The following is a 26,144-nucleotide window of genomic DNA, read 5'->3' on the forward strand; positions in this document are numbered from 1 at the left end:
TAAAATCTAAATTACTACTGCACCGGAAAATGTGAAAGATGTGCAAAAGTCAGGCTACATTTTTTCTGCGAAAATTATTTATTCATAATGTCGATACTAGTAGTATTTAGTTAATATTATATTGCCTCTCAACTATTCACTAATCATGTATTTTTTACGCGTATTTCTTGTATTTCGCGTTTTAAAAAACATTATTTTCTACCATCAGCTATATACCTACCTTGTTATTATCGTATTAAAACCGTCAAGGAAGGAAGTTATTTACATTTTTTCCTTTGTAATTTCTTTTAAAAGCTCACTGAATCCAAACTAAAGCCGCATGCCGATAATTATTACATTACTAGACAATTTTAAGCATCATTTATGGTGTGTAAATGTCTGACAGATTATTCTCTAATCAGTTTAAACATTTATCGAATTCCTATACAGTTTAATGTTCTGCAGTTTGTTCTAGTAGGAAACATTCACTGTGTTATGTTTCTGTGACATCAGAATACTTTTTTTACAGCGGAGAAGATCACATTTAACACTCTATGTAAAGCACAATCTTGCTACAGACTGTTTCGCAGTTTTGTCCAGCGATTGATGTTATCAAATAGTCCTAAAACAAGGTCGTCATTAAGATGCCACATGTTCGCTCATGCTTTTAATAAAACTCGGTTGTTTTGTTCATCATTACATCGAACACAGACAAAATTAGGTTAAAATTTGTTTATGCTCTTCAAGAATGGAAGAAATAAAAGAATCAATCAAAAACTAGAATTAAGCGATAGGTGCTGTTGAGCTCTGGATCTTTGTTTGAACGAAGAAAACGAGCGTCGAGTGGGGCACATTTTGAAATCGTTTAAAACCCTTAGTACATTAATAAACAATATATGGACGGTTGATTAAAAAAAAAAACGGATTTTTGATCATGTTCTTTATATGTTTCAGAATATTTCGATCGGTGTTAGTAATATTTAGATAACGTGCCATTTACAGGGCAGTCCATTATTCGAGTGCCATTGAGAAAATCGCTTTTTTTTACTATGAGTCAAACTAACAAATGTTGCACATTCATATTGTAAACACATATATATTTTACAAATATATTATGTACACTTCACATATCCGCCGTGTCCAGTATCTAAAAACTTTTGATTATCAAGTTTGCTTTGTGCATGGACACAATAGAGATCTACCTCATTACAGCAGCAGTAGAAATCATGAACGCAATGCACAATACGATGTGAATTTACAATATGTTACATCATAAAAATAAAATCGTCATGTAAAACAGTAAGAGATCATTTACTTTCTAATTTCATATTTGGATGAGCATTTTGTATTTCTAAAATGACGGAATATAAACGAACAATAATTGTATGACATTATTGTACCAAAACCAACCAGCCCAGGGTAACAAACATTAAGTAGGAATTGAGGCTTTCTTGACTTGGTTTTATGATTCCGAAATATAATTAAAGCGTTCATTTTTCTTTCTTAATTACGTAGAAAAACTGTAAACGTGTGTTTACTGCGTGAACTCACATTTTCAAAGGAGCAGGTGTAGGTTTAATGTGAGTATTTCAATAATCAATGATTCTGAGAATGATGAAAAAAAGTTCGTATTCTTAAAACATCTTCTACTAGAAGGTTTTCAGTTACACCAATAACTCAGTGGAAACGTGATACGAATTAGAAGGAACTAGCCTTAAAATTTGTTTAATTTTATGAAATTTAAGGTAGTTCTGCACGTTTGGATCGAAACTTTTTCTACAATGTAGAATTTGATTAAACTCCAATTTTTCAAAACTTCAGAATATACCTAGAAAATTCAGCAAATAAAAAAGATAGGGTCGTGTGCTTGATTTTTTGCTAGACTGATTTGAAAAATTTGGACCTTACGCAATATTTCATAATGGGAGTCTATGGGAAAATCATAACTTTTTTCATAACATTTTCGCGAATAGATTTTTTTCTACAATGTAGATTTTGATGAAACTTCTCACAGTTGTAAATAAACACACGGCCTATTATTTGGTGAAATAAAATGTATAGGTATGTGTGCTTATTTTTGAGATATTTGACCATGATTAAAGAGAACCGGACATTTCACGTTGATTTTAAGACATTATTTTTAATATTTTAACGTACCATATGTTTTAATATCATATTTTGACTTTAGAAATATAACAAAAGTGCCATTGTAATAAATTTACACACAGGTTTCGATTTATTTATAAACTGATTTTCATTTCCGTACGCCGAACCCAGGCTTTATTCTACGTTTTCCGGATAAATGACGTTACGCCATCACTTCCGGTTTTTCAAACGTGCAGAACTACCTTAATATAGCTTTGATTCATAGAATATTTGATTTATGAATGTTTAGATCTTGTCTCTGTTTTATATATAATTTGGCGACACGTTTATGAACAAATACATTAAACAGAACGCATGCAAATAATAAGCCGCTATCAAAAGAACTGTCAGACATAAATTGCCATGCATCAAGTATATTCGGTCATGAGATCAGTGCTTTTGCTTTCAGTCTTGTCTGCGAGATGCCGATAGGGAACTTTAATACAATGTAATGATGCGTAATTGTCTGGTAAATAATTCTCTAATCAATAGGATAAAGGTTTATCAGCTCTCTTACATGTTCACTTTCTTACAGGCTTGTTGGATTTCGCGCTATCTGCTTATCAAGCTTGCAGATGAAAGATACAGTTTTGAGAAAAAAGTGTAATTTATATATATCCCTGTTCGTTAGATAGTGATGACGTCTTTAAAATGGACGTAGAGGAAAATGGTAATAGTTAGGAAAAATAAAAAATATGTTCATATAAAAGTAGGTCTTAAAAGTAGTTATTCCGATGAAGTACTGGATTTATATTTTAAAAGAATGATATATTTTACCAAATGTAGTCGTAAAAAGAAGTAAGTCACGCCATTTTTAATCAAAAGAAGAATTTAAATCCTATAACGGTAGCTTAAGAATAATTATTACTTCTACAATTTTCATCCCTTTTTCGAATTCACTGTTTAACACGATATTGTATTAAAAGCTTTCTGAACCGCATATTCAATTATCTGTGCTTCTAGCCTATTTTAGACATTGTAATAACGTTAGCTGAATCTGATATACAAATACAAAGGGTCTGAAAGGAAAATACATGTTCGTAGACTGCGCTCAGTTCTCTTATAAACGTGCATGTTTTGGGCGTGTACATGAAACGCAAATAAAATAATTTATAAAGAAAAGACAGCTGATACAACCTAAAATAAAAAAGAAGCTAGTAGCAGAAACACGACTGGGGACTTGACTATAAAGAAGACGTGACTCTTTAATGCCCATTGAATTCTTATGCTATTATTAAGGTTTGATTTACGTTTAGATTATATATATTTTTAATACACCTGTTTGTTCTAGATTTATAAACTCGAGTATGTACGTACATATGTTAAATATTGTATTCAATGCAAACTGTAGTTCAGTGAACTAAATATTATATGGCTAAACATCTTAAATCTGAGGTTTCATAATCAAGCTGCACTAGAACGGAAACAGCAATTAGCGGCAATACAAAAATGTTCTTAGTATACATGCAAAGGTAACCATTCTATGAAAGGTCATCAAAGCAGCAGGCAGTTAGTAGTTATCAGCTGTGATTAATTGTATCATTAAACACGATCTGTAATTCCCTTTTGCGTGTTCTATTGGTCTTATCCAGAGAATGTACTGTCACTTTGAAGAAATGAGGACACAGGATAATTATAAAAAAAATAGACATTAATTAATTAGACTTTATTGTAAGCATTGTTCAGTGTAAAAGGTGAAATATGAACATCTATGTAAATATAAATTTACATGTCTGAGTGTATATGTAGTACTGTGTGTTAGGTTTAAAATTACATGTAGTACATACATTGTACCTAAAACATGCGTACAGCAAAGCACAGTGTAAATGTGTACTTCGACTTAAAACTAGATATTTTAACTTAGTTACTGCAGTATGTGGCACATTTAACTGCGAATGCAGCTGTACAAATACAGTAAGTTTATATATTAAGTTTATAAGTTTAGTAAAATTCATGTAACGGTAAAAAACCATTACCAAATCCATTTCAAACCATTACCAAAAGCATTGCAAACAATTACCAAAAGCGTTCAAACCATTACCAAAAGCGTTTCAAACCATTACCAAAAGCATGTTTCAAACCATTATCAAATGCGTTAAAAAAATGCCAAAAGAATTTCAAACCACTGCAAAATGTTTTTCAAACCATTACCAAAAGCATTTCAAACCATTGCCAAACGCATTTCAAACCATTGCCAAAAAAGCATTTCAAACCACTGCAAAATGCTTTTCAAACCATTGCCAAAAGCATTCAAACCATTGCCAAAGGCATTTCAAACCATTGCCAAAGCATTTCAAACCACTGCAAAATGCTTTTCAAACCATTGCCAAAAGCATTCAAACCATTGCCAAAAGCATTCAACATTGCAAAGGCATTTCAAACCATTCAAAAGCATTCAATACCATTGCCAAAGGCATTTTCAACTTGCCAAAGCATTCAAACCATGCAAAAGGCATTCAACACATTGCCTAAGAAAACAGTATCATCATTATTTTTTTTTCAAAATTGACGTCAACATATGTAAGCTATATGAATAAGAACATCAACAGTAAAGAACACTGTAACACAAATTTGACAATTCTTTCTGTTTGGTGTTTTTGTCTGAAACCTATAAGAGATATACCAAACTGAGTAAAACGGTAGTAATGATAGGCTTGGATAGTCAGCTGCTCCTTTTATATAGAACATAGAGTCCAATAGTGTAACTGCGTGAGCTATAAACCCATCGGTGATATAACGCAAATAAATTTATTTACGTAACAGACCCGTGACGTCACTCGGCAATTTCCGTATGATTACGTATTATCGTTAGGCAATTTGACATTCTTCGGACGTATAGCTAAAGGCGCACGAGACTGCGTAAGTATCTACAGAATGCCAAATGACATCTATATAGAGATAACGGTTATTTTGCCGATTATTATTGCAAGTGTATCACCTTAAAATGTTTACGTGTCACTGTTCAGAACTTACCGATTGAAGGTAATCAGCTATGTTATCAGACAGTATTAAGATATAATAATGGTGTATCATTGTCTGTTATGTCATTATCTAATCTGTGAGACCATTGATGAGATTCTTAAAAAAGTTATTTTCTCGTAATATAAGTTTGCGTTATATGCAAAAGCAAGCAATATAGATATATGGTAACTTTGGTTGTTTTATGTTTCTGTGACAACCTTGAATTACTTTAAGTATGTAAATATGAAGGAATGTTTAGGACACACCCATATATCTCATTTAAGGATCTTCTTTCGTGTGCATGACTTCATGTATTATCTCGAGCAGCAGAGAATAAAATCTCCTCTAAAGCGCATGGCATCTTCTCGTGCACACAACATAATAATTCAACCGCAAGACATTCCATCTCCAACGCAAGAGAACTTATGTCAAGATAATATTTCGTTACAAGATATGATATATCAGTTGCTCGAATTAAGATGTCGAGTGATCAAAATAAATCATGTACTCGAGATGCTTGAGCTAAGATATCGTGTTCTCGAGGTGTCATGCATTCGCGATAAAATGTCGTGCGCTCGAAATAAAAATTCAGTCACTCAAGATACGATGTCGTGCGATAAAGATTAGACATCGTGCGCTCGAGATGATATGCATGCGCCAGATCAAATGCTCTAGATAATATTAAAGTCTTGTTGTGTCGGAAAAAATTTTACATTAACAGGAATTAGAAAAATATTAAAAGACAGTAGGTTAAAGTTCCGCTTGATAGCCGTCAAATTTGGACTGTGTTATTATTAATGAATAATTAATTATATTATATATAATTAATATTGTAACGTTTCAGTGCCACACAAATCCCGTCAGTGAAAGCTAGCTCATCACAAGGTGATTAATGTGAATATACCGTCATTACTCCAATGACAATTGACAGGTTTACAATTTGATATTATGCAATTACTTCCTTATGCATTCAGTAATCGTTAATACTTTCCTCGAGAATCTCTCCGAGATTTGGCCTAGGATACATGGTAAGGCAACTCGGTCGGCAGTTGACTTCATCCACCGCTGCCACATTTGTAACGTTTAGTGCCACCAAATCTCGTCATGAAAAGCTAGTCATCACCCAAGGTGATTATGTGCATATATACTGTCATTACTCAATGACAATTGACAGGTTTACAATTTGCATATCAATGGAATTATTTCCCTTTATGCATTCAGTAATCGTTACAATATTATGAATGCCATGTAAAATCCATGACGTGCATTTGTTATAAATTGAAGTTGATTCCAGAGTTAAGACTTATATATTTGTATTGCACGATTTGTCTACAATTTAGCATTGTTATTGCATTTTGTTCTTGCAAAAATGTAGAGGTGTGTCAAAAGTCGTTTGTTTATGCATTATTAGGACAAAATATCAGTAATAGTGCCGAGTCGGTAGAGGGGTGTCACCACAAGTATACTGGCAGACTGCGATTTAAAGAATCTGATGAGATGGACAAATGTATCAAGAAAAGAATTTAATAGAGTCAACGTCAAATACAAAAGAGTTGGAATATCTGTATTATATCCGAATAAAACCTATCCGGATACGAATTACAAAAGCAGTAGCCTGCCACAAAACGTACCATTTACTATTCTTATGTGATGAATACGCAGCTTGTGAAAATCGGCCTGGAATAAAATCTTCCAATAATGACATGAGACACTTATTTAATTCCTTGCGTGTAGAAAAAAGTTAAAACAGTATACAAATGTTTCTCTTTTAAACTACGTGTATCTAAACGTCAAAGCTAATATCTTGAGATGGAAGGTACAAACTGCGTTCATTAGCAATCGCTGACCTGTACATCACGGCAGAAGAAAGATTCTCAGAAGTGCATCAGCAGTGAATCACCAGTGATTATCTTTATCATTTAATGCAATCTATAATTTCGTTCTTGCGTGTATCATTTGATTTAGCGGTAGCTCTTTGATAGTTCTTCCACATAGAACATTTTAGTTCGTGAAATAATAATGGTTGTTTCTGATTTTCAAAGCAAACCGATAAAATAGTTTCAGAAGTTGAGAACACTTTCTCATTTATAACACGAGGAATTAATAATTTCGAGTTATAACGAAAACGGTATTCACATTTTTATCTGTGATTTTTCTTCTACTGTTTTCAATTTTGCAAGAACATTAAGTGAAAGCATATATACTAAAAGATTTGCCTTTAGACAGTTTTAAGACTGTATAATGTTGTGCAGCTGCCCAGAAGACAATTCTTTGATCATAACATTCAGACGTTTGATTAAATTCCAATACTTCTGTAGAGTCTTATATGTCCATAGCATGACTGGTTTTAATGTTTCATGTTGTTTCAATATCAGCTAGCAACTTAAATAGTCCTAACGTCTACAGAGTTACAATTTTGTAGTTCCTGCGAAACACTGAGAAAAAAATATGCCAAATGCGAAAATCAGAAAATCTGATGTTTATTCCAAGTTTTAAGTTTAATTAAAAACAATAACAGATGCATGGGATGAAATATTTCCTGCCTTGTATTGTTTTGAATTGTAATATCAATGTTTTATACGCAAATTCTCACTTATAAGTTTCAAAAACTTAACACATTGTGTACATTTGCAACATAAACTGTTTCTGAATGTATGCAAAATATTGAGTGATACCATGAACCCGTGATTTTCTTGATACATTGATAAAAATCATCGAGAAGAATGACAGTTAAAGAGTGTGTTTGAGACAACAAAATGTGTAACACCCCTAACGTCCTCTAGCACTGGCTTAAGACTAAAATGGACTGAATGATTCAAAAAAAAAAAAAAAAAAAAAAAAAAAAAAAAAAGACCAGCAACAATGACAACTCGGAGTTCAACTCTTGTTAACTTTTCTACATATCAGTTGGTTACTAGTTTCTAACTTTTGTAGAGTAACTATAGATTTTGATCAAATTTATATATTTTTAACAATTTTAATTCATTTGAGCACAGGTACATGTATTATCATTATAACAGGCATGACAGGAAAATGTTGAACACAGAGGGATACTGCATTAAAGCCATTGTTTTCGCGATTATATAAAATAATTACCATATAAATAGCTTTATCAAACGGTTTCATAAGTACGTTGTAACGAGTATCGAAAAATCATTAGGGTCTCATATTGTTTTACAGAATATAAATCATCAGCTCTTCCTGGTGTGCCGACGATAATGTATTTATTTACATTTCATAAATCCTGTTTGAATAATTCATAATGTTACATTGTGATTTTGACACGTTGTGAATCGCATTTAAAAGTGTAATGGTTCTAAATAATGTTTCAAAGAGGAATGGCAAGCATTCGTACCAGGGACATCTGTAAAACAATATCAAAATACATTTTGAAACAATCTATAATGTAAATAGCAATCTCGCGGAATAACAAGTAAGCGGACGCTTTTTTTTAAAAGAGGACATTTTAATTACAATTCATTATATCTGAAGTGCAAGGACAATTCAATAATTTATGACCATACCGCATGATAATAGACAAAATTTACATTGAATAAAAACAACGATCTTGAAGAGAGATTAGTTTCAGTAGATCAATATAACTGTTTGCATTTAAGGATATGTTTTTTAGATAAAATTTTGTAAATTTTCATTGAACACCCCTTCGAATAACGAATGGTATTGCTCAAATTGAATGATAGAACAGTCCATTTTAGAAATGTAGCGGGCTAAGGGTAAATGAGGAGGACAAGCATAGAACGCAACTAAACAACGTAATAGATGACTCGGTCTCAAGCTAAAGTAATTTAATTTAATAGTAAAATCTCTCTCCTTTCTATTGATTTTCAATCTTAAATTCACTTGAACTACATTTTCTGCATTGTAAACTTGAAAGGCCGCGTTTACTAGTACGAAAGCTTGATTGTATTTATACAATGTGCATAGCAAACTGCCACATTGAATTCAGTAATAGGAAGGCAATAAAATCAACTACCTGAAGTTAAGCAAAACTGTTTAGAAAGGACTCGTTTTCTTAAAACAGTACTATTTGAGAAAATCATCACAAGAGCAAATACTGAGAAAAGCAATTGACATATTTTTATATATAACATCATGACATAAGAACTATATGTTCATGCTTTTGTTCTTCCACTTTTGACGTTAGCACAGAAAATTTGCTAAGAACTATAGATCAGTCAATAGCACACATTATTTACCAGCGATTTATTTAAGGAGTCGTTGTATAACCATATACACGTGGGATTCATTCAGTTATTGACATACCGAGCAGGCATCGCATACATTAATTGTTGAACTGATTTATGAACGTATGTGGTTTCTGAGCATTTATTGGCTTATAGATATAATATTTCGCCCCGACGACAATGCCTTAAGCTATCGTCACTTGCCCTGACATATTGCCAGAACATCATGTTCCAGCAAAGGTTCACAACAACATTCAGACTTATTAGATATTTAGGGGTATTAGCTCTGATGTTCCAGATATTGATCAGCATTACAAATGAGCCGCGCCATGAGAAAACCAACATAATGGGTTTGCGACCAGCATTGATCCAGACCAGCCTGCGCATCCGCGCAGTCTGGTCAGGATCCATGCTGTTCGCTAAAGGTTTCTTTAATTGCAATATGCTTTGAAAGCGACCAGCATGGATCCTGCGCTGGTCTGGATCCATGCTGGTCGCAAACCCACTATGTTGGTTTTCTCATGGCACGGCTCATATACATAAATATTTCAGGCGACTTGCACGCCATCTAGTTATGTTATTGTTTATTACATGCAAAATGATCCATTAATATTTCAGCGCACTTGCATGACATGTGATACATATTTTATAACACGCAGATTATTTCGTCAGTCACTTTTTTAAACTGTGCTTGTACTGAAACAAAGGAGGAAAATGTTTGGATAATACATATCATTGACATGTTAAGTCCATTATATACTGTACATCTCTGCATCTGTTAGATGCCTTGAAAGAATATTAAAAGAAAATTATTCAGCAATAGTTCCAAATCATTCTACAATCATTCTACAATCTTGCTTTTCAAAATGGAAATAAAGACTTTAAAACATTTTGACTTCTATGTAATGCATATTCATTGATGCCATTCGGATTTTATTGTACAAGTCAAGCAGAGGAAAGAGCTTTTTCAAAGTTAAGTGAAAGAATCCTGTCCGATTATAATTTTGCACTTTCTACTTCGAACACATTATTGCAAAGGCCATTTGAATTCAGCGACAACCCTCCCAAAATGAATGCCTTTAATATACATATGACAATCCATAAATAATCAAACAGAGAATGGACGGACGAAATTCAGTCGGATAGAAATATGGCAGTGGAAATATACTAGTGTAACGTACATTATTTGGTTATAAAAGCTGTTTATGTTTCAGGCAGTCAAGTATAAGTTCCGTGAGGGATCAATTTAATTTTCTTCTGGTTCTGGGAATGATATAAAACATGCAAAATGACGCGTTCATCTATCGCACTTTATTCAGTTTTCTACGTATTTTAGCAAAATATATACGTCCATACAAAACACTAAAGAAACTGATTCTAAGAAACAAAGTCATCTTGATAATTTGTTTTCCTCAAAGACAACACACACCACATTTTAACTATTACTATCAATTTGAAGAAAAAAATTGATTGACAAATAATCAATGCCTTCGAGTGGTTTGTTGCCTGATTTATCACGGAGTACAAATGTGCCTGAATTGAAACTGAATGATAAACCGTGGTAAGTTAGGTGATGACCCACAAGAAGACCTTGATGTTTTTCATTCTTACATGTTCATTGAAATTATTTGATAATTTTACTGGGTCCTGTTTCTTGGAAGAGTAATGAACTTGACGTAATGTGGCAGTTTGACGTCATAATTTGTTGCAAATTATACTGAGCTTGGCATGTTTCTTTGTTTAACTTTCAGTCATATCAAGCCATATTAATACTAGTATTAAACATAAAAAGATGTTAAGAAATTGATATTTCGGCTATTTCATTTGCTATAATATCTTACTATGCTTGTTGTAATTTCTTTCAATACATCTTATACCGAAAAAAAATGAAGGTCTTATTTTAGATAAGGAAATCTCATTTATTTCGGATCTTATCCAAGATTATTATTTTCCTGAAAGGTTGTTTGAAATGCATTATCAGCATTTCTCACAGCACAGAGGAGATTTCTTCTCAGATACAGAAGTAATCCGTGGGGACATGTCGAGCGTCATTTACGGTTGATGCCAGGACAGCACAAATTGTTATAGAATTATTTATTCATGATCACATAAACTGAAAAAGGAAGGAAAATGATTTCTTATCAGGCACCAGATTGAGATTTTATGTTGTTTTGCAAATGTCGATTTTGCTACTCAGCGTTGCGGATGCTAAATTGGTTGCCGGGGTTGTCAAAGTTGACAAGTTGAACATAGTTTACAGTACAGAACATGTATTGCCGTATCGCTAAACTGACGTAAGTAAGTCTTTAGGTGACGATATCACCTTTGGAAGCAAGCAAAATCACAGCAGATTTGGTTCGATTGTAGCAAAAACAAATATGCATCACTTGTCACGCCCGTGCACTCGTTTGAGTGGAAGTTTGTAGTTCATTTAATGGACTTTATGATCTTAAATGACACTTGAGCCCAGTTCGAGCCACTTGCAATATAAATAATTATTATTGAAAAACAGTTACTAGGTAAAATCCACTTTAGTACGCATTTAGGCAGTCAGACTAAGAAGAAAACATTTGAAATAACTAAAGATGATTCATGTATTTGTAAAGAGAATTGCATTTTCCATCGAATTCACGCTTTTCAAGTAATAATACAATTCATTTACTGAGAAGGTTTCCGGAAGTAACGTTCAACTGACTTTGTAGTACTTCCGTCCTATCAGTAAAATTATCTTCCCAATTGATGCAATATCTCCTAGGTTACAACTTCTTAATTACTGAGTACAATGGCAATACCACAGTACCGTCTTCCTCGTTCGTTTTTTTGTTTAACGTTTTTGACTTCTGCTTCTGAAACTGCTTATCAACAGACTCAATCAAACCGAGCATGCTATTATCTTGGTTGCATTCTTTGCTTCCAAAGGATCCTTTTACAGATGTTATTAACTATCAAAACAGCAATCTTTAAGTGCCCTGTGGCGGCTGTGAACGGTCTCCCCGAATTTGGATTCAGTTTTGTTATATTTTCTGGTCCTTTGGGATCATGGAGTCAATTCAAAATATGTGTAATAAAGTTCCGCTTAAGACGGTGCTAGGGGTCGTGAGAGGTGTTGCACATTTCATGCTAGAGTCTCTATTATTCTTCTTGGTTGCATTCTTTGCTTCCAAAGGATCCTTTTAACAGATTTTATTATGAAAATAATAAGTTGCATTTTTAACGATCTATTGAAATAGTTCGCTTAATATCACAGAGCTGTAGAACCAGCTAAAGTAATAATCGTTTGAACTGCTTCGGGTCTGTTCAGGTGAATCTTCAGAAGTTCTGTAGTAATTTTTAGCAGTCAAGGTCAAATCAGTGGCCGATGGAAATCTTTGTGTTTTTGTTTAAAAAAAAAAAAACATATGGAAGGAGAAAGCTTTTTTTGCAGAGTTTGATAAATGGAAGAGCTCGTTTCCAAGAGAGGCACGGATTAATTACACGATAAATACGGTCAGCTAACTTTTAATGTATAATAATTTTCTCATATATTTTCAAAGATGTTCCCCGCGCATCTTCCACTAACATATGAGTAGATATTGTTTTTGTCTTGAAAATCTTCATTAAGATAGATAAACTTGCAATATGAATTTAATTTTCAGTCTTGCCCAGCCTTTTATTAAAAAGCTCTCAGTTTTTTTCCAGTGGCATTACAAATAGATACTGCATCTACCTATATGTTAAATTAGTTTGTAGTAATTTAAACTTAAAATATAGTCCTGCGTAAGCCAGCTGGATGGTTTCCTCACATGACGAACTCACTCGGGGCGTTGAATTCTTCATGTGAGGAAGCCATCCAGCTGGCTTACGGAAGGTCGGTGGTTCTACCCAGGTGCCCGCTCGTGATGAAATAATTCACGGAGGGGCACCTGGGGTCTTCCTCCACCAAAAAAAAAAAATCACATAAACATGCTGTGTTATGTTTTAAATATTGTTTAGTATTTTTTTTCTTGCATGAAAACTGGGCATGATATAATTATCTTCAAGATACAATACCAGGCGTCTATTGCAGTAAATAGTTACCATCCATAAAACGACATATAACAAACAAGAATTGAACTGAACAATATTATATACATGGTTTATAATTTATTGTACAATTTTTTTGATGTGCTTAGAACATGTTATTCCTTTTCGGCTGTATCATACCAGGAACAAAAGTAGCTTACTTCCAGTGCTAAAAGATCATAAAGCTACGCTCCAAGTAAATGTATTAGTGTAAGAACCGCGCGCAATAATACATAAAAAGTTATCACAAAGCTATAGGTCATTAGAGAAACAAAATCAGTATTGATTTATCACCATCAATTATTGTTATCATTGAGGAAAATTTATAATTTCCTTCTCGCGTGTTTTATTAGTCTGAACTGATGAACCTCTTACTGACGGTTCAATATGTAAAACAAATCGAAATCAAAGTCCTATAAGGTTACAATAGCATAAATAGTATTCCCAATATATTCTATATAAAACTGACATTTTTTAATGAACTACCAAACATAGCTAGACCCATTTTAGAGAATAAATCCTTACTTCATTTTAAAGAGTTATGTTAAAACTGACATAAAATAAAGAGAAAATTAAGGGTCATGCATCTCTTGTCACATTTGATAACTGTAAAGTCACATCAGAATCACACTGTGACCTGGAAATACTACTCGTACTAAAATTGAATTTCACTTCACCAAATGCAACCTCCCCTCCAATTGTTTTCCACCAAAATGTCAAAAATACACCAATAATTAAATTTAACAGAATTCAGCTTTAATTTAGACCTCTCTGGCCATGCCAAGTGAAAAATTAGTGTTCAAATACCTGGCAGCCATTACGCGACTAGACCAGATAGCTCCTACGCTGGTTCCTTTACTATAGTTAGGCCTATAATAAAACATGGCTGATTGATTGAAAATATGTTGCATATACCCGGAATTTATGTTAGCTGCAAACAAAGCGTGATTTGTTCCTGTAATAACCTATAGCTTTGTAATTACTTTTTATGTATTATTGGGAGCGGATCTAATAAATAACACTAATACATTTACAGTGGGTAGAACTGGGGCGATGGGTGGGGTGCGGGATGGGGGTTTGGGGAAATGCGTGTTCACTCTCTAAATGGAACTTCTAAGTTTTAAACAGTTAATGAATAATAAAATCGTACTTGGCCAATTTTAAATTTCTGGTTTGATTTGAGCTATGTATTTCAACTCTCGCATGCCAAACAAAAAATTCTTAAAATTTAATATGTATGTTGTCATCGTATTATAATCTATCAGCAATTCCTCGTGTCTCGACTATAAGACATATTTGAGCCGCGTCATGAGAAAACCAACATAGTGGCTTTGCGAACAGCATGGATCCAGACCAGCCTGCGCATCCGCGCAGTCTGGTCAGGATCCATGCTGTTCGCTAACAGTTACTCTAATTCCAATAGGCTTTGAAAGACTGCGCGGATGCGCAAGCTGGTCAGGATACATGCTGGCCGCAAACGCACTATGTTGGTTTTCACATGGCGCGGCTCATATGATCTACAAACACAAACGTCACCTAAATGTGAATAAATTCGCCGTGTTGAATTGTACAAACTGTTCTACCTTATGAAATCGCTTATGAATGGAAAAGATTTTAAACAGACTTTCAAAGAAATAGATCACTATAGATCTAAGGCTGACGTAATTGAATAGGTATTTAGTCAGCGCTTAATAACACATGAAAAGGAAACTACAAATCTGTAGGTCGTTAGAGAAACTAATTAATTAATCAAAGATTTATCGGCAGTAATTATTTTTATCATTAATTACCTTCTTGCATGTTTTATTCTACTGAACTTTTGGCTTTTGAGTTTGCAAATGTAGACGCATCAGAATGATTCCAATTAACTTCTTATCTTTATTCATTCTAGGGTTCTTTATATTGCATGTGGATTTTTGAACAAAAATACAGTTACTGGATCTGCAGCTCATTTTATTATAGAGCCGCACCATGAGAAAACCAACATAGTGCATTTTGCGACCAGCATGGATCCACACCAGCCTGCTCATCCGCACAGTCTGGTCAGGATCCATGCTGTCCGGTTTCATCGCGTGTTTCAATTAGAGTAACCGTTAGCGAACAGTATGGATCCTGACCAGACTGCGCGGATGCAGGCAGGTCTGGAACTATGCTGGTAGCAAAGGTACTATGTTGGTTTTCTCATGGCGCGGCTCATTTGTTTTCAGTGATTTATCGTAATTTTCGAGTGAAATTTATCTGGTATTTTCACAGTGAAAAATATCAAATATGTTTTGTACTGGTAAGAACATAAAAAATGGTTAAATTTAGTCAAAAAATAAAGTAAAAAGAAAATTTGTTTGTTTTACATGTAAGATCAAGTTACCTTTTACTTTTGATCACCATATCTGATCTTTTCACTCATGGCCCAATATAGCATCTATACGTGAAAGATATTTCAATCTTGCACCAAAACAAACAAATATCCTCTATATATGAGTGACAAAACTTTGATATCAAATAAATCTGTTTGCAATAAAAATCTGATATTAGGATGTGAGATTCCCGGGTATTGTTATGGTTTCAAATTTTACACCACAAATTTCGGATGAAGTATTCATGGTGTTTTCTTTGTAAACGTGCTAATCGTCCTTTCAAGGGTCTTTAAAACTGGTAGCTCTGTAGCTCAATTTAAGTTTTGTGAAACAACTATTACACACCGACCTAGAATGCGTAAAATTGTTATCTTGTTACAGATCATAAGACATAAATCGCGTTTATTGACATCAATATATTTGTTTCTACAAGACATACGTCATAATTGTTTAAATAATTAATCTTGTTAATTTGTAGCTCAGGCATATTTTGTATAGCTTTTGAATGAAGACGAGTTTTAAACAAGCTTTCAAAAAGAATTATAAATCACTCCTTTCATATAAATCTTGGGCAAAACAATGTAAATAATCTGGTGTATAGTTTCCTCAAGAAAAAGCATTTTCTCCAACTGATAATAAAGCTGTTAAAATGCAAGAACTAGTGAGTGAGTATTGAAAGAGGGAGGAGATTTAAGTAGTACTTACAGCGGTGGTACAGTACCTACAGTGGTACTGCATATAGGTAATAGGGCAATTGGATATTTTTATAAAGAACAAAGGCCAGATCTAAAACAAATTCTCAACATGTGCATACTTTAAATTTTGTCAGTTTAAGGTTATGTGATGGAATCTAAAGCCGTGAAGGCAAACATGTTTTTTTTTGTCATACACTTTCCTTTCCTGTGTGATTTTTCAATAGTTTGTACAGATATTTGACACATTTGGACACTTTACGGAAACGTTTTGTCTGTCCAAAGAAATAAGGTCAGATATACTGTCAAACAAAAAGTGTTTTGAAGAAGACTGAAACTATGTTCAAAACATACTAGTCATTTATGCCTGTCGCAGGTCAGACTAAGTATGTAGTCATTAATTCGACCTTTTGCATGCTTTCTTGCCTGTGACCAGGCAACGTAAAGCCATGATATTACGGTATTTGCTACTGCCTTATATGTACAGTAAAAGCGGAAACTCAACAGGCCGCAAAGCCAAAGTAATGTCAGAAAATTGTTGCCATATTGATCAAGCCGGAGACATAGTAAAATAAGTCAAGAGTCATTCGCCCTTCAGTTGGAAAGTGGTAGTTCTGTAAACTTCGGAGAACTAGTAAGTACAAGTACTGGCTAATTGTAAAAGTATATTAAAATAATCTTTTCTCTTAATCAAAATAATATACAAAAATATAGAAACATACTTACAACAATTATGTACATACGTCAAAACAATCTAATCATATCTATTTAACCTGCACCAAATTATAATTTCAGCAAAGGAAAGATAGACATCGTATTTCGTGTGTTAAAAAACCAACAGTAATTACAAACTTTAAGGTGGGTATTCGTCCGGATAAGTTTATATTTATCATATTTAACTTACTTTATCTTTGAAAAAGCGTCAACACAAAATAACCAGCAAGATAATTCTGACTTTCTGAAACCTTTGGACGTATGAAATTTGTACAATAAAAAACTGCAGACCAGTCAAGAAAACCAAATTTAGCTATACATCCTTTACGCTTCTTCATTGATAGATTGATTTTGCGCTGCAATATTCCTCCCTACGGACACACACGTTTCCTGCCTTTGTAGACATATAAAAGATATTTTCTTTTGTATCTTAGAATAGATATCGTTATTGTTTTGTACTCTTTGTATTTTAGCTTTGTGCTATATTTATTTGTCATTAAAATGTTCTTTCCCTGCGGCAGTTTGGGATTATTTTCCTTACTATACAATATAGTTATTCAGATGGGAATAGGAAAAGTTATAAGCATAGAACCAAACCAGTTAAAGCAACGAGAAAGTCAATTCACGAGAAGTAATAAAATGGGCGATAAATCTCACGCCCTTTGGAGCCTACTTAAGGGCCCATTGAGTCTACATAAGCGGGATTATTATAAATAGTTAAATCCATATGAAGATAAGAATAGAATGCATTCACGTACAATTTTCATTGCTGGCCCAGTTAGACTGAATCTGGTCCTGAGAGGTAATGAATATGCAACACTAATTTTGCCCTTTATGACTGACATCATTTATAAATCTGAAATGCACTCAACCGCTTACGGTCTTTAGCAACAACCATCCTATACTAAGCTAGAAAAGCCGGTGCTGCAATCATTTATGTTAAATCAAATATTTAATATATTAAATGTCTGAACACAAATAGATACCACTAGCTGATAGAATGTCAAAATTTGGAAAAAAACACCAAAATTGATAAGTAGCAGACTAGTGTGCATTTGTTAATAAACTGTAATATTTCAAATCTTTCTAAAAATGCTTGCATGCAATCAACTGGGTAAATGAGTAAAAACAGACCACTGGTGTCACTCTAAGTACACTGTGCATTTTTATTAATATTTCGGTACTTTTGTTTGAAAAGGGAGTGTCTGTCAGTTAATTGTTACGTTTTATATTATATTGCACGAAGAATGTTTTCTTTGCATCATATTAATCAAACTACAGAGAATGCTTTCGTCTTGTAGATGGTCACTAGAGATTAAATTGCCCTATTTTAAATATTCCACGTAACTACATACCATCTGACAAGAAACTGGTATAATTTATAGAGAGTGCATGGAAAAACACCGGAGTCTTCCATTACGTCCATGCTTCGTAAATAATTACTAACTTAAAGCGTTCTGCTTTGTACAGCATTAAAATGAGTGATAAATTTAGGCGCGTCTTTCGTAAGATATACAATTCGGTTTTAATTGATAGCAGTGTTTTCTAAACGTTTTCAGGTAATATTCATTTTTGAAATTAATGCAAAATCATTCAAATAAAGTTTTCGAAAGAATATCACATTTTCAACCATTGCCCACACTGGTTATTGATTTTCTTCGCTTACGTTCAGATTTAAAGATATCCTATTTCCATATTCCATCTTTTGACATTTACTTCAAATGCATAAAAGCCTCAACAAATGAACTTAACTTTACTAAATATTTAAATTAAGTTTGCTTAAATAGCTACACTCTTAATCGAATGTCATGCAAGAAAGGTTGATTGTTTAAAAAAACAGCAAGTGTTTTAGTGGAAGTACTCTTCTTATACTGTGTTTATCTATGTATTTGGGTTTTACGGCGCAACAACACAGTATAGGCTATATGGCGCCAAACAGGACTACAAATTTTGGTTTCACATCTCATTTACATCGAAATAAAAACATGAGGTATGGAATCAAAATTTGCATACGTGTTTATCTATACATGTATGCAGTGTGTATTACTTTAAACCTAATGCATAGTACTGTTAATGCACGTAAACTTGTTAATTTCATGATGAAGTAATTAATTGTCCATGTATTTATGTATGAAATTTGAGTCTAATATACCTTTAAACGTTACATTTATTATTAAATTCATCATGATCATTGTGATTTACCTCGGTAAAATTATAGTTTGTGATATCATCAATAAATGAAAAGAATGATTTTCATTCATCCCAAGCGTATAATTGTGAAGATTACTGTACTTTTGAAAATACCAAACCTCTCTGTGACAATTAATTCAACTTATAATCTATCGATCGATACGTCATGTGTAAGAGGAGAAATAATAGAAATGACTCTTCTTAAAGTATTTAATGTAGGCGGTGTCTTTTTATCCAAAGTACGCCAGATTGCGAAATTGTGTAAACTTTAATGATCTAAGTCCATTAGGAAACGCATTTGTGAGTAGTAAAAAAGTAAGTTGAACTGAAAAGTTTTAACTTTTCATTAAGCTATTATAAACTTACTTGTGCAATATACTCAGTTCCAAAAGAAAGTGTGCACTTTTTAAGTTTAAATATTTTAAACACCTGTCCTATTTCGATTAAAAGCAACCATTTAAAGCGACTGCAACTCAAAATCTAAAATGCACACCAATTTGTTTACGAATTGATTTAAATTTTGGTACCAAAAATTATAAGAAAATAACCGAGAAAAAATAACAGAAAACTAAGTGCACACTTTCTTTTGGAACTGAGTGTAATGTCAGAAAGAAATTACACCGCAGTAAAGCATTTGAGTGTAACCGAAGAGAATGGACTTAAACACTTCGGCTTGGGTGGTTCCAATATTTCCCCTTTCATAGCTTTAGTTATTGTCTAACCACCTATTGAATATGGGGCATGCTTTTAAATTTTGTCTTTTGGCAGTTTCTGTGATATGCAGGCACCATAACCTCAGATCAGATTCCTATTCTAAATTCCCGTGTCTTTAGTTCTGCCCATTGTTTTCTCCCTTAAGGCTAGCCATTTATCTGAACTGGGGACCTTCCCCCACTTTTCATGGAATTACACGCTTATGTATCATTAAATGTTCCATGTGCACCGCCGTCTGCGAATATCTCTAGATTGGTTTTGGTACTTGTAGCTTGTGTAAGTGAGGAGTTCTGCTCAACCCGGGGCTAGAGGGCGTGGACGGTAGCATGCATTTCCACTACCGTCCATGATAATCTATTAGAAGCAAACGGGATGATTGTGAATATTGTTCTGGACTATTTCCATGTCATTGTATACCTCCTCATTCTAGAGTCTGTGTCACGAAAGTAATACATTAGCAATTCTCATGCGCGTTAAAAATTGAAGTCCAGGGATCAAATACTTTGGGAAATGTATTTTGGTCTTTTTTCTTTATATGATAAGAATATGAATTTAATACTGTTTCAATAACTTTAAAATTTAGTTGATTGCCGAAATATTTATAAGTTTTCGATCGAAAACAAAGACCTGTATAAAAAAGTAAAACGGCGGTATTGTATAACAATTCGAAAACTGGTAGCACTTCAATAAATGGCTAGTTCCGTAGGCTTCCATAAAAGCCAAATATATATGTCTCCCTAAAGTTCATATGTCGCATATTTGTTTTTGGATGAGGAATACTTGCTTAATATATCAAACAGATCTTTATGATTAGACTATTGATAAATACTGTTTGCTAAAAATACTGGAACATATTAAATGAAATATTTCGCTTTAACATATATTCTTAAAAACATGCCTCTAAATTTTCGTATCTTATCTGGAAATTGAAATACGCAAATACATATACAGCAAATCTAGTATGTTAGCACTAGTGGATGCATAAGTAAAAGAATCCGCCTCATCTTATGCAAAAAAATACAGTCTGCTGGGTTTATATATTTGATAAAGTGAAGCATATGTTACTTTCCGAGGACGTAAGTTGAATGCTGTATAAAGTTTGCCTCCTTTTTAATAATATCTAGATATCGAAAAAAAAATCTTTGAATATTTTTTGACACGTCATGACCCAAACAGTTATCAAATAAGAGTTTTATATTCATACCAAAAAAGTATGTTTGCTCTGTAGCGGCTAGTTCACGAAGTTGTGAAATAGAAAAGTGGAAACTCCACAGGTCGTAAGTCTTGAACGCAGTACACTTGTTTATATAATTACTTGCAATTTATTTTCACTCTATGTTAAAGAAAGACTTTCAGTTCTAATATAATCCGCACACCATTGTAGTAATTTCTCAACTTAAATCTTTATATGGAAAACGACGTTCCCAGCTTGAAATGTGGACAAAATATGTTGCTTTGGGAATAATATTGTAGATTTTCATAGAATGCATTAACGACACTTTCTCACGACAAGGCAGATTTTTATATGTTACGGAAGAAATCCCCATGGACATGCCTAGCGGTTAACCGCATTGTGTGAATATAGGGGACGCATTATCTTTATCAATCATTCTCCTATGTGAGACATGGTATTCATGGTATTCCAAATAAAATACCATCTGTGTCTCGCACTGATAAAGGACGATTTTATTTTACGTTGTCTTCGAAATTTCTTTTATTATATTTCTTTACATACTTTACACCTTTGTTATTCTACAAAATCTACTATTGTACAAGGAGTCAAACTGCAAACGTTGTTTTTTTTTTTTTTAGTTGTTTTCTTTTTTTTTTGACGAAACAATTAGACCCATGTTCACAAAACATATTTCGATCTCAGCTGTATTGAGATTGCAATTTTGACGGCAAATTTAACTATAACTTCCAAAATAAATTCCAATTGAAACTTGGTTGCATTCTTTGCTTCCAAAGGATCTTTTTACAGGTTTTATTTATTAACTATCACAACAGCAATCTTAAAATACCGTGTGGCGGCTGTAAAAAGTCTCCCCGTACTTGGATTCAGTGTTGTTATATTTTCTGGTCCTTTGGGATCATGGAGTCCATTCAGCATATGTATAATAGAGTTCCGCTTAAGCCGGTGCTAGGGGGCGTGAGAGGTGTTGCACATTTCATTACCTCTCATGAACAGACTCAGTCAAACCGAGTCTGCTATTATTCTTCTTGGTTGCATTCTTTGCTTCCAAAGGATCTTTTTACAGATTTTATTACCATCAAGACTGGATAGACCCTTCATTAAATACATGCCATTTTAACATTATTACTAAATAGAGTTTCATTATCAAACTCAGTTCAGACTGAAATTATTTTGTGAACATGGGACCACAGTTATATGTTCGCTTAATGACGACATTATTTATGTGACGTCACTAATTAGATACGGTCTATTTGGCTTATTGCATTCTCAGATATGAAATTTGTTTATGAAATGTACGGAACGGTTCATGAGAAAACCAACATAGTGGGTTTGCGATCAGCATGGGCCCAGACCATCCTGCGCATCCGCGCAGTCTGGTCAGGATCCATGCTGTTCGCTAACGGTTTCTCTAATTGCAGTAGGCTTTGAAAGCGAACAGTATGGATGCGCAGGCTGGTCTGGATCCATGCTGGTTGCAAACGCATTATGTTTTCTCATGGTGCGGTTCATATACTAGGTTAGTTGTAGGAAGTAGGAAATCTAATTCTCTGCTTTAAGATACGTCAGAAACACGACAGAACAGGTATTTTGCTATCCATATCACATTGACTCGTGTTTTTTGTCTGCTCAGTTCTGAACTGTCAGATAAATGAAGCAGACGGCAATATAACTGAATGAAGCATCATGTACGTTCTACTTTCAGTTTCCCTACACCGGTATAAAGTTATCTATTACAGTTGCTTATCGATAAAGATATTTGTTACAAGAGAAAACATGTGTGACATAACTAGGTACTGCAGCAACTTGTGTTGTCTTTAAGTTCTTCGTTGCGTAGAATGCCTTTTAATCACAGAGCAATAACAATTCATTGAGATAACTGAAATTAATTTCGACAGCTTAACACGAAACTTTGTACGAGATGAACGTGTTTGCCTTTCTCCATATGTGATATAATTAAGCCTGCTGTATGCATATGCAAATGAGACTCTACATGTATCACAGTTCCAAGACAATAATGAAAGCGGTGTGGTTTTAAAAGCATTTTATTAGAAATAGATCTATGCTTTCACCTACGCAAGCTCGCAGGCAATTAAGGATATCTAATCATTAACAATATATTGTCAGTCGTTGTTTTTTGCCATTAAACGTAGTCTGTAGTTTTCTTCTTGCGTGTTATATTTGCCAAAGTCTGAGAGATTCCTAACACTTTAGACAAATCTGTAAAATTATTGAGCGCTGCTCATTAGAACCTTTAATTTGACACAAGGCTTTCTTGCATGGCTTTAATATACAGTACAACCTCTCCAGAGCGGCTCTCTCTTAAACAAAAACCTTTCTATAACAACATCAATACATTTTTCCTAAGCTGAAATATACTATCAAACTTACCTCGCCAGAACAACAACCTCACATAACAGTATGTGTACCTCCAACAGGGCGTAGCTCTACAGAGTTTGCACTGTACACGCAAAAAATTATCTCAGCTGGTAATTTAGTATCCTTGTTTTAAGATTTAAGATTAAGATTTAAGATTTTATTTTATAAACACCAGTAGGTCATCGGCCCATGTGGCATACATATACATATATGGCGACAGTAATGGGTAGTTGATATTATATATATATATTTATATATTGATACATAATGATTGTTTAACAATGAAAACAGACAGAGACTTGCATCATTATGTAACACCTTTTAATCTTTTAATCACATGTTTGACGTCGCGGAAGTGTAATAGAGCCATTATTTAAAAATGATAAAACACTAGTATAATAAAGCCTTGACGTCGACGTCCTTTATAGTAAAGGAGACGTTAGTCAAATTAACTTGATTATATAGTAAAAGAACGTAGAATTTTTGATGTTTCGATAGCAAAAGCTAACATGTGATTAAAAGAATATTACATCCGTGACCTTCCACATTGACTCCATCAAACTTCCTGAATAAAATTATCAAAATGCTCGGCAGAGCCTCGCGTTTTATTATCTTATTCAACCCGTTTAACAAACGCAATATGAAAATACACCCATGCAATATCCTCTGTATAACAATATGAACTTTTATTGTTATTAACCTCTATCATCCCACAAATCGGACAGTACTTTATTTATGTTAAATTGCTACAGTAACAGCATGATAATGCAATAATGGTGATATAACAACATTAAATATATATTGTAAATAAACAAACACAAAAGGGACAGAAATACAACTTTATAAAATATGTATATCAGTATCAACCATTCGGAAACGTTCAATATTGAACGTAATACAAAGGACCAAATTATATATAACAGTAATTACTAATAACAGAGAAAACATAAGTTAGTGTTATTGAAATTAATACCAGCTGTGTATTGCCCTTTCATGTATAGAAAGGGGAATGGCTGGAGTACAGTTAGTGCCTTTAATTATGATTAAACCCGAAATAAGTTATCTAAATATATATTAATCAATTATAATTTAAATATTAAATATACATAAAATATAGAATAGATGTACATTATGTTGGTATCTTCCGAAACGAAACAAAGACACCAACATAGTTAATAACTCACATAAAAATTCAGATCTTTTATGGGTTACTAGTGCGTGGCGGTAAACTCAACTTAAACACAATTTAACATATAACCGAGCATATAAACCTAATTTTGTTCTCTATATAATAAGTCGTTTCTAATGGAAAATGATTTATTAACATAAGCTGCTAAATTTTTTAATAAACGTTTGTTTTCAGATTTCATTAGCTCTAAAAATTTAAACATGTTTGGGCGTTTCCAAAAGTATGATGGTATAAATTGTTTTCTCAATTCAGCATACAGTACACACTCTAAAACAAAATGATACTCGTCTTCAAGTTTGTCACAAAATGTACATTTTCTCTCAATTAACGGTGTACTAACTGGTTTGTTCCATCTACCAGTTTCTATACATAATCTGTGAGATGATACACGAAGTTTTGTTAAACTAATTCTAACTTTGGGAATATCAAGCAAGTTTAAATATGGCTGAAAACTAAAATTTGCAATGTGTCTGTAGAAAATTGCTCTACTAGAGTTCAAAAGTCTACCATTCCAGTTTTGAAGAAACTGATCACTGATTCGTTGTTTTACAGTTATAAGAAATAATTCAAAATTTCCAACTGTTTGAAAATACCATACATCATTAAAACCTAGCGAGAATAACAAGTCTCTTAGTAGAGAACACCAGTTTTTCGTATTAGGCCTATCTAACAGATCTTGGTACAACATATTATATATAATTTTTATGTACTTTTTGCTATCTGACTGTAAAATCTTTAACCAAGGTTTAACTATTACATAATATCTATAAGTTTGGAGGGGCATTCTCCCAAGTTCTCCATATATGAAGTCATTCTGTGTGCTTTTTTACTGCTAATAAACGTTTGCAAAATTGCAAACTCTTTCAAGTGCGTTACCGTGATGAAAACCCCAGACTTCACATCCATAATTAAGTATAGGTAAAACTAATTAATCAAATAAATCTAACTTATGTTTAACTGTAATAAAGGTAAACTTACGTAAATATTTTTCTAACTTAAAGATAGCTTTTAGAGACTGACCAGCTAGTGTTTTCTGGACCTCAGAAAATGATCCACCCGTAGTAAATACAATTCCAAGATATACAAACTTGTTAACTATTTCAAGAACTTGATTTCCATATCTAAATTGTAAACCATTTGGTATTCTTCCACCTTTTCTAAAAATCATGATTTTTTGTTTTTGAAGAATTAATTGACAATTTCCATCTTTGACAATAGTCATATAACAGATTTAAGTTTAGCTGTAACTCTTCACAATTGTTTGCAAAGATAACAATATCATCAGCATAGAGGATTTAAGTGTACAGTAAGAATAGTCACGATTTTAACAATTACTATATCAGTAGTAACTATTTTATTAATATTACTAGTACGTATCTGTCCATTAAT

General features: G+C 33.3%; 1 protein-coding gene across 2 annotated transcripts in view; it reads left to right on the forward strand.

The window, feature by feature from the left end:
- LOC123538368 (potassium voltage-gated channel subfamily H member 8-like) overlaps window positions 1-26,144 on the forward strand; it is a 168,557-nt gene that overhangs the window by 29,253 nt on the left and 113,160 nt on the right. The window lies entirely within an intron of this gene.

Source organism: Mercenaria mercenaria, chromosome 18 (assembly GCF_021730395.1).
Source record: "Mercenaria mercenaria strain notata chromosome 18, MADL_Memer_1, whole genome shotgun sequence".
Lineage (NCBI taxonomy): Eukaryota > Metazoa > Mollusca > Bivalvia > Venerida > Veneridae > Mercenaria > Mercenaria mercenaria.